A 16729-nucleotide genomic window follows, 5' to 3' on the forward strand; every position below is an offset into this window, starting at 1 on the left:
ACTTCATTCCAACTTTGTTATGGGCCGTTAGGCCCAGATAAAATTCACGAGTAAACAATTCCATTTCTATTTAAAATCGTCGGAGCATGCCGTGACTGTATATGCCATGGTCACTACATATCACATAGATTATAAATTAACAATGTCAAAGTCAAATTAGATAAACTATTAACTTTTTTGTATAAAATAAGATTCTCCGTACCTTGTAGTATATATTATGTCTATATAACCTCTTGTATATATTATTATGTGTCTGTGCGTGTTTCCTTTATTGTGACGTCATCTTTGTGTTTAAATTCGGCGGAACTGTGATTTTGACAGAAGTTGCCATTAAAAAAGTAAAGTAAATTGTTTTTTATTTCTGTTTCAGAAAAATCTATGCAAAACATTTTACTATAATATTTATGGTTGGCGATTGAATTAATTTTTTTTAACAAAACAGCCTGCACTATTTTGGTATTATTTGAGGCAAAGGTTTACCTTTGTATGTATTACTAACATAATTAAATGTATTAAGTATTAATAATAAATGGATTTATTGATAAAGGAAATGATTTTATGTGGCAAAATATTGCTAGAGACTTAATATTATTAATACTAGAAGCTAGTGTTTCGGAAACAAACTACACAAAACGTTTACAAATACATAGGTAGGTACTCTAATTAAATGGACATAATAGTAATAGTAATAATCTCAGATTGATTAAAGTTAAATAAGATATTGATACATATTTATTATAGACAGAAAACCGTCGCAGTTAGTTATTCTGGCATAAGGTTACACGTTATTATTGTGAAACATTTAGTTTCACTTATAGACCATGTCACTTTGGTAAATACCGCTGTAGCAACTGCGATGACGTCCATACCCTGAAACGCTATAAATAAACGCTAATTTCACACTCTGCACATAACTATTTTTTGTTTATTTAGTAATCCTACAGCTAACATAAATTATATATAATTACAAACATATACACTGAAAATATAGCCAAAGATGGAATACATAATACATTTTACAACAAAAAAGATTTAGAAAAGGGAACAAACAAACAAAAAGTATTTAATATATTTAACTAATTGTGATTTAATTTATTTAAGTAAGCTTAAATTGGTTGTGTTGTGTGATGATGTGTATGTGGGGTTTGCTCATGATGTAGGTGATTTTGCGCTATGGATATTCTTAATACACTTCTTAACCACATTCCTTCATTATTTTCATGATTACTCACTTCGTTCTGAGATTCTCTTCTTTAATTAGATAATGTTTTCCTTTAAATGAGGCATAGTTTAATCCCTTAAGGACCCTGAATTTCACCGTTAACAGTCAACTGACCTAATATAGCTAGTTAATGTGCGATAATGACTTATTCGTCGCAAATTACTTACTCAGTCACACGGTCATGTCGGATTAAAAGCCTACGCCAAAGATTTGTAAGAACAGTTTTAACGTATAAAAACGCGTTGGGGAATTGAAAAATCACTATATGAGAAGGTAATACATCCATTACGTTATTTTTCTTTAACATCTTTTGTATATTCTATGTGCATAGTTTATTTACGATGTAACTCTCCAATATGTCACCATAATTTGTATAACAATTCTGAATATTTCTAACTAGTAAATTTTTATAAATTACTATGTTTATTAATGATTTTTTTTCATTATTTATACAATCAATAAAACAGTATTTACAATTTTCTAATAAAAATAATTAAAAATTTATTAAAAATAAAATCAAAACAAATTTAAAGATTTCCTGTGGCTGTGTACCTTTAACGCTGACAGCATTTTCTCGCTGTATTGCGATACTTATTCGTTGAGCCGGGAAAGTGTCAGCTCTGGGGTCATTTCCGAAGATGCAACATATTTCTGAGCGTTTCTATTTCGTCAAACTCAATTAATATATTCTGTTGTAGCGCGTTGACCGCTAATCAGTAATCAGACGTGCGGTGCGTGACACTCGCAAATCATAATCTGAGCGTGTTAGGACTGAGAATGAGTGACACTGTTATAATTATATTGTGAACTAAAATAACGAAATTTAGTCACGTTTTCACGATACGCATAATTATTACAAAAGTGAGTTTATATCATATATTATGTATGTGACGAGGGATAGTTTTAATTTTATTAATCTTAATGTGTTCTAGAATTTCATATAAACTTATATTACATCTTATCCAGGTACATAATCCAGTTACGAAGATTTGATTTTTATTTATAAATTTGAGATTTGGGTACTCAAGACACAATGAATTCACCAATTTTAACTTCTGTGGATGTGTGAGTGAATATAAATGAATCAGATTGCCGTAGCTTCGTAGCGACGTCACAGCACAGTTGTAACATCCAATGTCTGTTAAGTGTCATACTGTCTTAGAAGAGTGAAATTAATCATTATTTATTTTCATTGGAAGTAATTATCTTTGGTTACCCCTGTGTATCTTTACAATTTTAAGATGAGAATTGAAAAATAAGGAATGTTTTCGAATCTGTCTAGTTATCATTAATTATATAGAGCGGTTAACTTTGTATATATGTAAATATTCGAAATTTAGTTTCACAAATATGGTTGACTTTCATGAAAGTCTTTCTAAATATAAATTTACATTTTATATATCGGATCAATGGCGCTGGAGTCAGCTGCCATTGTACTTAAATGTCACAGAGCTTAAAAATTAACTTCCAAGTAGAATCTGTTTATAACCGTTGACACAAATTATTGTGATTTATTCAATTTGCCAATATTACGAGATCTACAAATTCACGACTATTTGATAGTTGTAATTACATTAATGTTCAAAGTAATTTATTATGTCGGAAAAATGTAATAACAAATGTCGAAATAATTTAATAACATTAACGTTAAGTCAAATTAGTTCATCGTTTATTAGATTTTTCCATTGTTGCTAGATAAAAAATTAACGACTGTTCAATGGTCAATAAAAATACATATTCTAGTCACTATTAATTTTAAAAGTATCACAACTTTAAACCTTTGAAACCACAACAATCAATATTAAAGTAATCTTTGACACCTGTTCCTATGACTCTGTAGTCGATTCAGGTTCGGTCGGAGAACGAGTACCCAAAATGTCACGACTTGTTTATCACAAATTCGGGTTGCTATAAATACCGACACTGGCTGGTGCGGCTAAACGCCTTACAGATTTCTTTATGAATCTTAGGTTGATAGTAAGCGGCGGATGCCAACAAATAAATTTTTGATGTCATCCTGTCACACTCGGTCTCATATTGCAAAAGAAAGATTTTGTTTCCCCAAGATTAAAATGAATACCTCGGAAGAATAAGAGATCTACAAACTGGATCTATAAGTATTTTATTTAAGTGAAAAGTCGGAACATTTCTAACGTACGGACGTGATGCGGTATCAGTGCTTTTAGTTCAGAATTACTCAGACATACCGCGGTCATAAACTCTCTTCCAGCCATTTTTCACCTTTACGGGGCTATAGTACATTTGTGTTATATGCTTTTGTTTTACAGGAATTCTGTTATATGTTATTTACATTTCATGTGAAATATATGTATCATCATAATGAAACTTTATGGGCAAAAAATTGTTAAAACTATTAAATTAACTTGATTGTTAGTAAGTTAAGTTTAGTGACAATAATATTTATTTTGTTAAAAATAATTATTTCTAATAATTAAATTATAATTAATTTTTCTTATAATTAAATTATAATTAAGAATTATCACCCCCTTCTCTCAATGAAAAAAAGTCACTGATAAAAGCGACGCTGTTATGAAGCCTGGGTAAAGCTGTAATATCTTAAGATTTAATATTGGCATATACAATAGTGGAAAATTGAAACGTATTTAGGTATTGTAATTTTATTGTTTCTATACCAGCGTTGCTATTTGGTCGTATTATACCGGACGTAATCCAATAACACTTCAATGCTTGTATTGACGTCCAAGTGCGCAATAATTAACCCTCACAATGCTTTGAAATTAGACTCCCAATATTCCTGCATTAACATTCAATTTGGATATGGAGTATTTGGAATCACGTAATAGAGGAGCATAGGGCCAGATATATTTCTGCGTCTGTTTCCTTGATGTTAGCGATGATGTTTCCTGCGAGTGTTATTTCGTGTGGGCTTTTGTCTGTCCCGTTTCGCTGGGAATTGAACATCAATGGTCACGAAGTACGACAATCTCAGATACAGCATATGTCAGGCTTATGTAAGAGAGATTGGAGCAAAGTAGGTTTTTAATCTTGCACAGCCATTTTTTTTAAAATAAAAAGATCTAATTATTTGCCTTCCAATACATAAGAACTTTTGTTTGATTGCTTTTAAATGGATGTGTTTCAATTGTAGGTTCACTGGAAATTAAACCACAAGTTAAATTGTTGGTGCATTAATCTGTAAAAATATTATCAGTATAAAGCCTGTGCTACATTCAAATAACCTTGGTTTAGAAGAGACAGTTTGAGTAATTTTGTTAGGATTCTAAGTTATCGTTAATTTCGTTCAGTCTTTCCCGGTTTAGTGTTATAACTAAAAAAATCGTTTTTTGGTTCGATTTATACTAAAACGGTGTACGTGTCTTTTCGTTTCGTTTCCAAAAATATGTGACACTACTCACGTATTCTATAAATATTATTGATACTATTTTATTACTGATATAAAAATATTATTATTACATTATTAAGTCCAAATGATTGCTTTTGCTAAAGTGCTAGTAATGTAACCGCATGAATGTTTCAGTGGGATTGCAAATGTATCAATAAGGTAGTTATTTTTGTTAATTGATATCATATACTTACGGACGTAAAAGACAATTATTTACTAACACGCATAAGATAACAATAAATATGACACTCAATAATAAATCTAAATGCTAAGTGCCTTATCTCTTATATGGGTTTTGGGAAACCTGTGCTATAATAGAGCTAAAAATAACAAAAAGCCAAAACATCAGAAAGAATTGTGTTCTCCAATAATAAGAGGATTAGGTCTTAGATTAGGTTTCTTACTAGAAGCTTAGGATTTAGACAATAGATTCTTGACCTTACCTGAAACATGTGATGATTTATATGTATTTTCATATACATATAAAAACCTACATAATTTATTAATACAATTTGGATTTAGTGGTGACAATTTTAATAGCTATTTACCACAATAAACTATTTGATATAAAGGCAAAATGATAATGGTTTGGTCAAATCAGTATTGAATATGACTACCGGATATGGTAACTGCTGGTTTTGAAATTATTTCAATAATTTCTACTAAACGGTCAATTCATTGAAGAATAGGTTGATATTTAAATTCCGAATAATAAATGATAGTGTAAATTTAAAGTCGTGAGGCCTAATCACAGATGTTCATAATTCTATGTGTAACTAACACTCGCACGTAAAGAAAGAAAACGGTAAGATTTCGTAAGTAAAGTGGGCTGCTTGGTAATGGGTTAGAATATAAAAAAACAATCAATATAAATAAACAAACAAATTAAAAAAATAAATAAAACTTGATAAAAATAATTGGTGCATCTTATACGAGTATGTGGTGGCGTGGGTGTAGTATAACATATAATATATACTAAAAGATAATACGCATAAAAGAAAGACTTGTTTATGTAATAATCATTTCAAAATCATGTACCTTTACATTAGTTTTGTTAAGTAAGTTTTAATTCAATTAGTTTATCGTAGACTTGTAAGAGGTTTTAGTTGGTAGCAAGATTTTCTTTACAACACTTTACTAACGACTAACAACTCAATAACAAGAATTTTCAAACTCAATTAATGGTAATCCAATTTTTCAGGTGTCTAGTTAGAAGTGACAGGTAATTAAAATAATCTTTTGTAAGGTTCGCGTTAAACGTATAATATCTATTAAGAATATTCGTGCTATTTCTATTTGGTATCGTGTATGCTGTACGATGGTATGTAAATTAAAATTAACTGTGTAATCAATAAACATTTGAAACCAAATACAAAGAGGGGTCAATGACCTGTTATATATTAGAATCATTTCAATAGGACGTTGATTTGGAAAATATTGCCAATATTATACATATTTTCAAAGTTCTATGAATACAAAAATTGCGGAATTCGTATTTACGTTATAAATAAATATTATCTGGATTTTAATTATTTTAGTGACATTCAAACACTTATAAAACTGAGTTTCAGTTTATTTGAATGTAATGAAAGAATGAATACGTGCAAACATACATTTGCATGGAAATTATTTATATTACTTTAGAATACATTATTGTTTCTTCACCATTTCGATCTGAAATTACAATATTTGGATCCCCGAAAATATATTATATTTACAATTATTTATATCCCGCAAATATAAAAAGTTAACTACATATATAATTACTTAAGTTTAAAGAAGAACAAAGTTTTAATTACGAAGAATATTTAAAAAAACTATTTACAAGACATTTAACTTTTCAATCAAACCGTCACTAAAAGCAAGATAGTAAGATAATTGAGGTGCTCAAATCCGTTAAAATCTTTTTCTCTTACCTTCTAAGTTTAATGTCCAGACGATATTTATTCAATGTCAAGAATGTTCGATTAAAAATCTTTTGTAAAAAATTCTCCCCATATTTTATCAATATTGCAGACGGTACCATTCTTTGACCTTAGCAAAATGAGAACGCAAAAATATTCGCCATTACAATGCTGACAAAGGTTCGTCCTTTTGGGAGTTTTCATTGATAAATGATTCAAACAAAGAGAAATCTTCAATCATAATAATGCGTTCTGTATTTATATTTTAGATTTAAACTTTGTTAATGAGTAATCTGAAATCGAATGGCATAATAACCGTCATTGCTTAAACGTTTCTAATTTTTGTAAATGTTCGATCTAACCTTTTTTTGTATATAATATTATGTATTCTATTTTGGGTTATATTTTAAGTTTCCTATTATATATATTTTATGTTGTAGTACGAAATAACTCAATAATTACTCGAAGAATTTTCGTTTCTACAGTTTAACTACTGGAACAATTGATAGATATAGTAGTAACCCAAAAAGTCTGTATCAACCCAACACATTTATACAAAAGTGACATATGCAATTATCCGCGGTAGGTATGTGAGAGAATGACGTTATAATGAAGTATAAAGGTTTTCGATGCATAGCTTACATTGCAGGCCGAGCTGATAACAAAAACCTACGGCTTACTTATAATAGTCAATATAAGATGAATATAAAAAGGAGTATTATTTTAAAACTTTAAAAATTAGTTCGTCTCATATTACGGCAGTTTTGTAAAACAGTTATCACATAGACTTAAAAAAATAAAGCTGAAAAATAATTATTTAACCTCCCAATAGGACAATATGTATCTATTATTATTTTTATTTATAGATGATCGCTGGAAAATGCGCGATGACGACATACACATGATACTTAGGTCTAAGGGCGTTTACCTGAACGGCAAAGTTAAGATATTTGTCAGTCCCAAATCCCACGAGGTTACAACTTCCAACAAATTATAAGGGAGTGCGAAGTAACGAAACTTTATGCACACAAATTCCATAACTTTCACCAATATACATTATAATAAATAGTAAACAAAACAAAGATAGAAATATATTTGTAAATCATCTGTGATTAAGAACATATATAAGAGTCAATATCATTACTATTAAGACGCCAATCGACCTGTAACAGCCAACTGGCAATTAGTACAATTTTAGCTCAGACCCGTGTTTGAACATTGGTATTACAACACTTGCTTGGTTATAATAATAATAGCCTTTATTCAGATACATTTACATTTAAACAAATTTACATTTTAATCCTCTTCTAGTGTATCTGTGTGCCCTTTTTTGGCAGAGACCTTCTCCAAATCCCGCCATTCCTCTCTACACTGTGCCATGTACCACCTGCTGTATTCTTTATTATTTCTTTAATATGGTCTATCCACCTTCTGAGTTGTGTCCCTCTCTTACGTTTGCTGTACCTTGGGCACCAGTTAAGTAGTTTTTTGCTCCACTTTTCTGTACCTCTTGCCATGTGCCCCGTCCATTTCCACTTTAGTTTATTGATTGTTATTGTAACATCTGTTACCTTATTTTCCTTAACGCTGTATTTTGTCTCTTCTTTTTCCCTATCATACATCGTTCCATCGCTCTTTGACACACCTGTAGCTTTGTATACTGCGGTTTATTAGGCACCAAGTTTGTGGCTCATATGTTAGTACATGTAGTATACATGTATTGAAGACCGTTCTTTTAATTACCATGCTTATTTCTTATGACTTCTTAAAGCAAAAGACTTTTGAGCAAAAGCTCGTCCATGCTTTTGCTATTAAAAAAACTTTCCAACTATAAAAATACAAAAACCAATAGATACACACAATATACAAGCCAGACTAGTGAATACGCCAGATCTTGAGAAGTTTGGTCTTGAGACATGTGTCATAATGGCTTATGGCTTTGGCACTTGGTAATCACAATAACAAACACATATTACTCATACGCCAGCTTGTTAAATATAAAGCGAAACGTTTAATAACAATTATTATGCTATCAATAAAATTAATCTACGTTGTCACATTAATTATTTAGATAATAACTCCAATATGACCATTCAACCAAAATATCGGAAAAGGTGATGATATCTTTTCTTACTCAGCAGAAATATAAGCTTCGCAGCAATTTTCAACAAAAAGAGGCAGTATATCACACAAATAACCGAATGGGACACTCAATATGGGCGAAAAAAGATACCTATCGCTGTGGGAACGTGATCGTCTTGTCGATTCAATGTGTCTTCCAATGTTAATACTTTTCTATTGATGTGAGTGTTATAACGGAATGGTTTTTAGCTGTAATTATTTATATTTTATATGTATGTAACTTGTAAATACTCGTATTTAATGAATACTTATAAATATAATTATGAATATTTTATAGACAACTGTTTTTATTATAATTTATCAAGCGCGTATTTCGCTTAATGGAGGGTGAAGATTAGCTAACGCTGTGTTAATCAAAAACATTATTTAAAGAGGATTAATCGTTTATTTAGATTAACTAGTACTTTACAGAAGTATCTGAGCCAATTTAACTTTGGATCCTTCACGAAAAGGTCTTTTCTTAAAAGGCCGGCAACGAACTCGCGAGCGAACTAGCGAATTCTGGCATGGAGAGTGTACATGGCTGGTGGTATCTCTTTACATCGAGACTTCTACCAGTTTGTCCTTTGTTCTTAAAAAAATATATGGAAATTTGTAAAGAATACCTGATTACCTAAATTAATGGACCTTATTAATTATCCTAAAATAGCTTTCATACACTCGTCCCTTACACTTCAATTTGAAAAGAAACAAACAAGACTTATATTTAAGAAATTTAGGTTTTAAAAATACAAAAAGAAACCGACATAAACTTTAAGAAACTGGTTTAATTTTATATTTAAATTCTCTTTATATGTTGTACGTTTTATTAGATACGAAGATACGCAATATTATTGTTAACCAAATGTCTTTAAAATATGTTGAGAGAGGCCGAACTTTTTCTACACTTTCAAAACTTTGCCTGCATTATTCCTTTATTCTTTGGCAAGTTCTGCTGATGTATGAACTATGAGGAAGCAATATAAAATGAATTATTCATATCAGGCGAACTTGATGGTAAAAGACAGGCTGGGTTTGCGAGATTCGGCTCTATTGATGATATTTCTATTCATATTGACGACGTATATTGATATTTTCGTTAGACTTAAGTTTATAAGTTTATGATTTGTTAGATGTGTGTCTTACATTAAATGTATCCTGAAGTATTTAATTAATATAAGGTTGTGGTCTTTCTTGTTTTTGTAGAAATAAACTTTAAATTTATATTTCTATAGTAGTTATATATATATATTAATAGAAATAAATTTTACATGGCGATAGTTCAAAATACTTGACAGCATCATCTATATCACTAATAAACCTACATATTTTACATAGCTTTGAAAATAGTTAAATAATAAAAAAACATTTACTTTAAACCAATTAATTATTCCATATGTTGTTAGTATGTATAGGAAAACTTATAACTGTGTTAGTAAAATTATTAAATATATTTAATTCATTAGTCTACTTTGATTTGAGACACCAGGTACAATTACATGGTTAAATAACGATTTGATGTTAATTTTAGCAAAAAATTCACGCCGAAGTTTCAAATGTCAGATCAAAGTTACCAAAATAAAATGTCGCCTAATGATCTATTGAATTTCTACATAAAGGCTATATTGCCAATTTTAACCCTTTCAATATGCCAAGTTTGTTCATTATACAACTTTTGCTGAGTTGGTATCTAGTTATAATTCAAAGCGAAATGAGCTTGGTGTTTTAGTTCAAATAAATTATACAACTATGATAAACCTTTCTTGATGTAATATTAACACTACAACTATTGATGTTTGACAAAAGGGCTCGATCTCTTCGGGACAATTTGCGCTACTAAGATCGTCCACGGAATAATTAATATATAGAATTCAAAGAAAAAGACAAAACCTGAAACAATAAAATACGAAATAAATAATAAATAAAAATTTATTATAGTTATTAGGAGGGACATATAGTGGTAATATTTTTTATTTCGATAAATGAAAGATGCACATGGCAAGATGAACAAAAATTGTTATCTCTCATTCTTTTTTATAATTATTATTTTTTTCTTTGATTATTGATATTTTGTATTTTTCTGTGTTTTGTTAGTAATAAATGTTATGACTTTGTCTAAAAGTGGAGCAAAAAAGTACTACACTGGTGCTCAAGGTGCAAACGAAAAAGAGGGAGAAAACTTAGAAGATAAATAAATCAGTAGCGCTACAGCGCTCTTTAGGTCTTGGCCTCAGATTTCTGAATCTGTTTCATGATCATTTTTAAATCTAATAGGCAAGTAGGCTATCAGCCTCCAGTGCCTGATACACACCGTCGGCTTTTTGAATCTAAGACATGTCGGTTTCCTCACGATGTTTTCCTTCACCGTTCGAGCAAATGTTAAAGAGCAGTGTTGGCCTGGTTTCAGTGTGCGACTCTCATACCTGAGGTCGCAGGTTCGATCCTCCGCAGGTTTCTTTATTTTATGTGCAACATAGAAGATGTATAGACCAAATTAAAGAAACATGTAGCACCTGTACATGGCAAAGAGTGGCACATTGCAGATAGAAATTTATTTATTTATTTATTTATTTATTTATTAATTACAGACATGGCTAAACTAAATTAATTAAAATAACATAAAACACAGTTTATTCTAACCCCTAATACTCTCCAAGTATACCCTCAAATCAGAGTACACTGCCGCCATACGCTCACCAAATAGGTCACTCTCCGGTGAAGAGTCGAGAAACCCATTTAGCATCGAGAGTAGTCGAGGAATGGGAGCTTGTTGACGCTGGACAGTGCGAGCCGAACGCACAGCAAAGAGGTTATGCCTCCGGCAGCGGTAATAATTGTCCGGAACGTACAGTCTGATGATTTCCCCCATCAAGTATGCGCTTTCCGTTTCGTTTTTAATAACGTTTAGACCAAACCTTACCACAGCCAAATCCCTACGAAGCTCTAACGAATTGTACCCCAATACCCCCATCAGGAACTTAGTAGGGTAGAGGTAAGGAAAAAAATTGTACCTTCGTTTGTACAGGTTTCTAAGGAACTTCTTTTGCACCCTTTCAACCATATCCCCATAATACTTTTCATAAGGGGACCATATGACGCAACTGGTTTCAAGAATTGGCCTTACCAAAGATGAATATAGTACCCTAGTGGCAGTGTCCGATAGACCAACTGAATTTCTCAGGACAAACCCCAACCTTCTAAATGCAGCATCCGTTATCATCCGAATATGCTCCGCAAATGAAAGGTCAGGAACAAACAAAACACCCAAATCGCGGACTCTGTCTACGCGCCTAATAACTTCAGATCCTATGCTATAGTCGCAGAGTATTTTATTCAGAGAGGCACTAAAGGTTATCACTTCACATTTGTCATAGTTGAGATGGAGGTTATTTAATTCACTCCAATGTAGCAGTTCATCCAAATCACGTTGCATACATAGACAGTCATTGTCAGTCTTAATCTTTTTAAAAATCTTAACGTCGTCGGCAAATAATAGCACTTTGGAATATTTAATACAGCTCGGAAGGTCGTTAATCATTATCAAAAATAGCAGCGGTCCCAGGTTCGAACCCTGGCTGATACCAGAACTTGTTGGATAAGGTTGTGAGATATATTGTCCATATTTAACGTATTGGCTACGATTTGATAGGTAACTAGAAAAAAACTTAAGCAGAACAGGGCCACACCCAATTGCGGCCAACTTTTGGAGAAGAATATCATTGTCTACTCGATCGAATGCTTTGCGAAAATCCAAATATACTGCATCCACCTGACACCGCTTATCAATTTCACGCGATACCATGTCAGCAAACGACAATAGATTTGTATTAACTGATCTGCGTGGGAGGAAGGCGTGCTGGGAAGGAGTAATGTGGGGAATGCATTTAGGCAACATTAATGAGTGCAAAGACATTTCAAATACCTTCGCCAGCGTACAAAGGATCGCGATAGGCCTGTAGTTTTCAACTCTGCCACTACAATTAGCTTTAGGAACTGGGGTCACGCGGGATGTTTTCCATAACGTTGGGTAGACCCCTGAGTATAGAATAGTATTGAAAATATGCGAGATGACGTAAATGCCATAAAAGGGCACACAGATACACTAACTAACCAATTTAATTTTACATGTATCTGAATTCAAGGCTATTATTATTATTAAATGAAATTTTGTTATGATCTAGACATTAAATATATCGCATAAATCGAATAAAGAAGATTATTTGGACATCAAAGTTTAACAACGAAAGTTTTGATGGTTAACCTCAAGTACACAACATCTTTGCTGGCTGTAAAGTTGGCGAAACTGTTTGAACACAGATAAAACACCACCAACACGTAACAACAATGTTTTCTATTGCAGCGATGATCATTTTGTTTGAAGCATAATATACAGATACTTTATTTTATACCATATAATAAAAAAATATATACAATGCGCGGTGTCTGTTTTAAATACAAATGACTTGTGCCAGTGTATCAAGCTTTGCTGCAGCTTATGTGGTAAAAAATAAACAAATACGTGTATTGTACAAATGGAAGAAACCTCTAAATAACTCAAGTTTTGCAGCCATTATAATCAAATAAATTATCACATAAAGCATATGTTCAAGACAATGTCATAGTATCGCGACCTAAATGGGAAATCGTATTATGCGGGAAGTAAGAAATATAGTATATTTTGTCGTATTAGGTGAATTTTTAAGTTTGTTTGTTTTGTTTTTCTAAAAAAAAACAATTTTTAGACTGTTCAAATTATGGTACATTTATGTTATTATATTCAGTTAAATCAAATTTAAAAAAAATCTAATTCAATCTTTTGATAATAACGGAATGTGTAAATCATGAACGAAGTTTATGTATGGTTCAGAAAATTAATAATGTTTTTAACATAAAATGCCTTTTTACGCCTTATTCTATTTTAAATGTGTTATGTGTCTGTGTTAATACAAATTATGTAAATCGAGGGAGTTAATTATACTAACAAACACAATTCATACTTTTTGGAATATATATGTTCTTTTAAATAAAAAAAAGTTATATAATCCCTTATTTTAGGGTTGGTTGTATAATAATGACAATAGTCTGAGGTTAGCCGCTACCAGTGGCTACAATGTATGTGACAAGACCATTAATTTGAAAATCTGCCTGCCAACCGCACATACCGCCCACTAGATAATCTATACAGAAATCTGTGAAACTATTTATCCAGTATTAAATTTATATTGCTTGAAAATACCTTATCTATTGCAAAGACAACCAAGTTGTTCTTTTTAGTTCCATTTAATGACAGTAGATGGCGTCACGACTTATTCAGTCCATTAAATGGACTTTTTTATTTGAATTTTATTTTAAATTGATTTGAAGACTATACAAAGCTCAGCATAAAAGTAAATTACGATTATTGATTATCACTAACTACGAATGTAAGCGTATTTAAGAATTTGTGATACTACGAGTTTTTTTTTTATAGAACAGGGGGCAAACGGGCAGAGGCTCGCCTGATGTTAAGTGATAATGCCGCCCATGGACACTGTCAATGCCAGAGGGCTCGCGAGTGCGTTGCCAGCCTATTAAGAATTGGTACGCTCTTTTCTTGAAGGACCCTAAGTCGAATTGGTTCGGAAATACTTCAGTAGTGGTGCTGCGCGGCAAAAACTGCGTTTAATAATGCGCTGTTGTGGAACGGTGGACGTCGAGGTGATACGGGTGGAATTTCGAATTCTGCCACGACGTCCGATAATGAAACTCAGTTTGCAGGTATTAATCCGAACAACTCCTCTGAAAATTCTTCATGGTAAATACGGTAGAAGATGCAAAGGGACCCCACATCACTAAGTAACGCCGAGGGATCAAGCTGTTCGCAAATTAATGTGTCGTCGACGATTCTAACCGCTCTTTGATGAAAATGGACTTGTACTGAGCAACTTTAGCTGCCATATAAAAAGCCAAGTCACGAACCATATAAGGGGCACACATTCTTGGAAATCCAGATAATCTTAACCAGCTGATTTTATTTGATTAGATCTTGAATGGGCTAAGCTCTACAATTTGCGCGCAGATGTCAAGGCAATGAGGAGATCCATTATTTAATTGTATTATTTCCGATAAGTAGAAGCTCTGAGCTATTAAACTAGTTAAATGTGATGCTGCCTCTGTATAAAGTCGTTATGACTTAAAATTGTTCTTTAGCCACTTGGCGTCCTATTGCTTTAAATACAGATTACACTGGCCGCTCGTTAGAAGGTGCAAATATAATAATAATAATAAGTCTTTATTCATTTAAGTTGGTACATTAATAACACAATAGTATTTGCAACCTTAATTACTAATTTGAATTAATTAATATATATATATATATATATATGTTATATATATATATATATATATATATATATATTATTTTTTTTGTCATTCAGTTTAATATGTGTATGTTGTTTGTTTGATATTTAGTGTAAAATGCTGTATTCCGATATAATTGGATATCAGATTTTCAAATGTTGTTTAATGTGTAATAACTGTATGTATGTAATCAATCTGTTTTCTGTTTTTGTATCAAAATGTAAAAATAAAAATAAAATAAATAAATACTACTATTTAAACTCGTATCCCTTTCAAATCCAACTAAAGTCTTGTGTATTTTTAAATTAAATGAGTCCAACAACGTTTGAAAATTCACCGTCCAAAATCCAAATGTGCAATCAACACTTCACAGCTCTTCCATTTTCAGAAATAATTAGCCGACATTTTCACGACAGAATTAAAATCTCCAGTTTAAAGTTTAACAAAATCTGGGACGCAGCTAGTATCATAAATAACCAGTAAAATTTTCTCATTACGTTACTTAGCTCAGTTTTTCTTAGTGCACAATAAATTTAATAACAAACAGCTGACAAAGTTCGCACAGCTCTCGCGAACTGTTTTATAGATTAGAGTGTTTTTGAAACTTCTTTAACTTGGCCATTTTATTTAATAAATTTGTTCATTGCTACCACTTCATGTTTTTTGTGTTAATATTAATAATAAAAGCCTTTATTCACTAACCAAATAAATATTTTACATTTTTCTTCCTACAATAAAAACAATGCGACTAGAATAATTATGGTTAATAACTAATATTATATAGACTCAATTTTCTACAATTATAATAAATAGAGTAAACTGAGGTTATGGTCATTAACAGTCTTAATATCCTATAATGTTTTGACACTATGTTTGTGTGTTCGTTTGCATTTTTATTTTCAAAATCTTAACCAAAGCGATAACATAGTTTAACTTCTTTAATTTTAGTTTTGTATAGCATACTAGATTTCAACAGTTGGTCAGGTTGTCTTTCAACATAGTCCTGCCATTGCTGTTTTCACTCGTCTCTTTCACGTGATGATCTTCTCCATCCTTCCGGCAGATCTTTTTATTTGACGGCCTGCCCTTCCCAACTGTTATAATTTGTTTTAAATAGTTTGAATATTTAGGTTTGACATTATATTATATTGGTAGAATTAATATTAGATAAAAATAAATAATAATAGAATATTAGAAGATAAAATTTGAACACACGGTCTCTCTTTATATAATATAAAGATTGACTACTTTATCAGGTATGCATTTACGTGCATCATCCATAACAAATGTACGTGATATGGAATTTTAAGCAGACAGTACCCGTCTCAATTTATCTGTTCAACATTTTACTCGTATTTTTCTGATACTCTTGTTACAATTGTGTTCCGTATTGAGCGATTTACATTTCAAAGATGTATTGAACACTGTCGAAATGATGCAAAATTACAAATTATACGAATGAGTATACTATTTAAATTTAGCAGATTGTTTTATAATTACTAATTTAAATAAACTTTATTTACAATTTTCTTAAGCTAGAAAGTAATCATTAAAAATTTTAAAAAGAAAAAAAATTAAAGGTTTTGTCCCTGTGGCAGCGTACCTTTACCGCTGGTAGCATTTTCTCGCTGTATTACGATAGGTGAGCCTCCTGTGCGTTTGCCCCCGGTTATATAAAAAAAAAACTTAATCGTTGATCTAGGAAAGTGCCAGCATCTATCAGCGCAAACTTAAATCTTTAATAAGCGTCTGTGTACT

Source organism: Pieris rapae, chromosome 5 (assembly GCF_905147795.1).
Source record: "Pieris rapae chromosome 5, ilPieRapa1.1, whole genome shotgun sequence".
Lineage (NCBI taxonomy): Eukaryota > Metazoa > Arthropoda > Insecta > Lepidoptera > Pieridae > Pieris > Pieris rapae.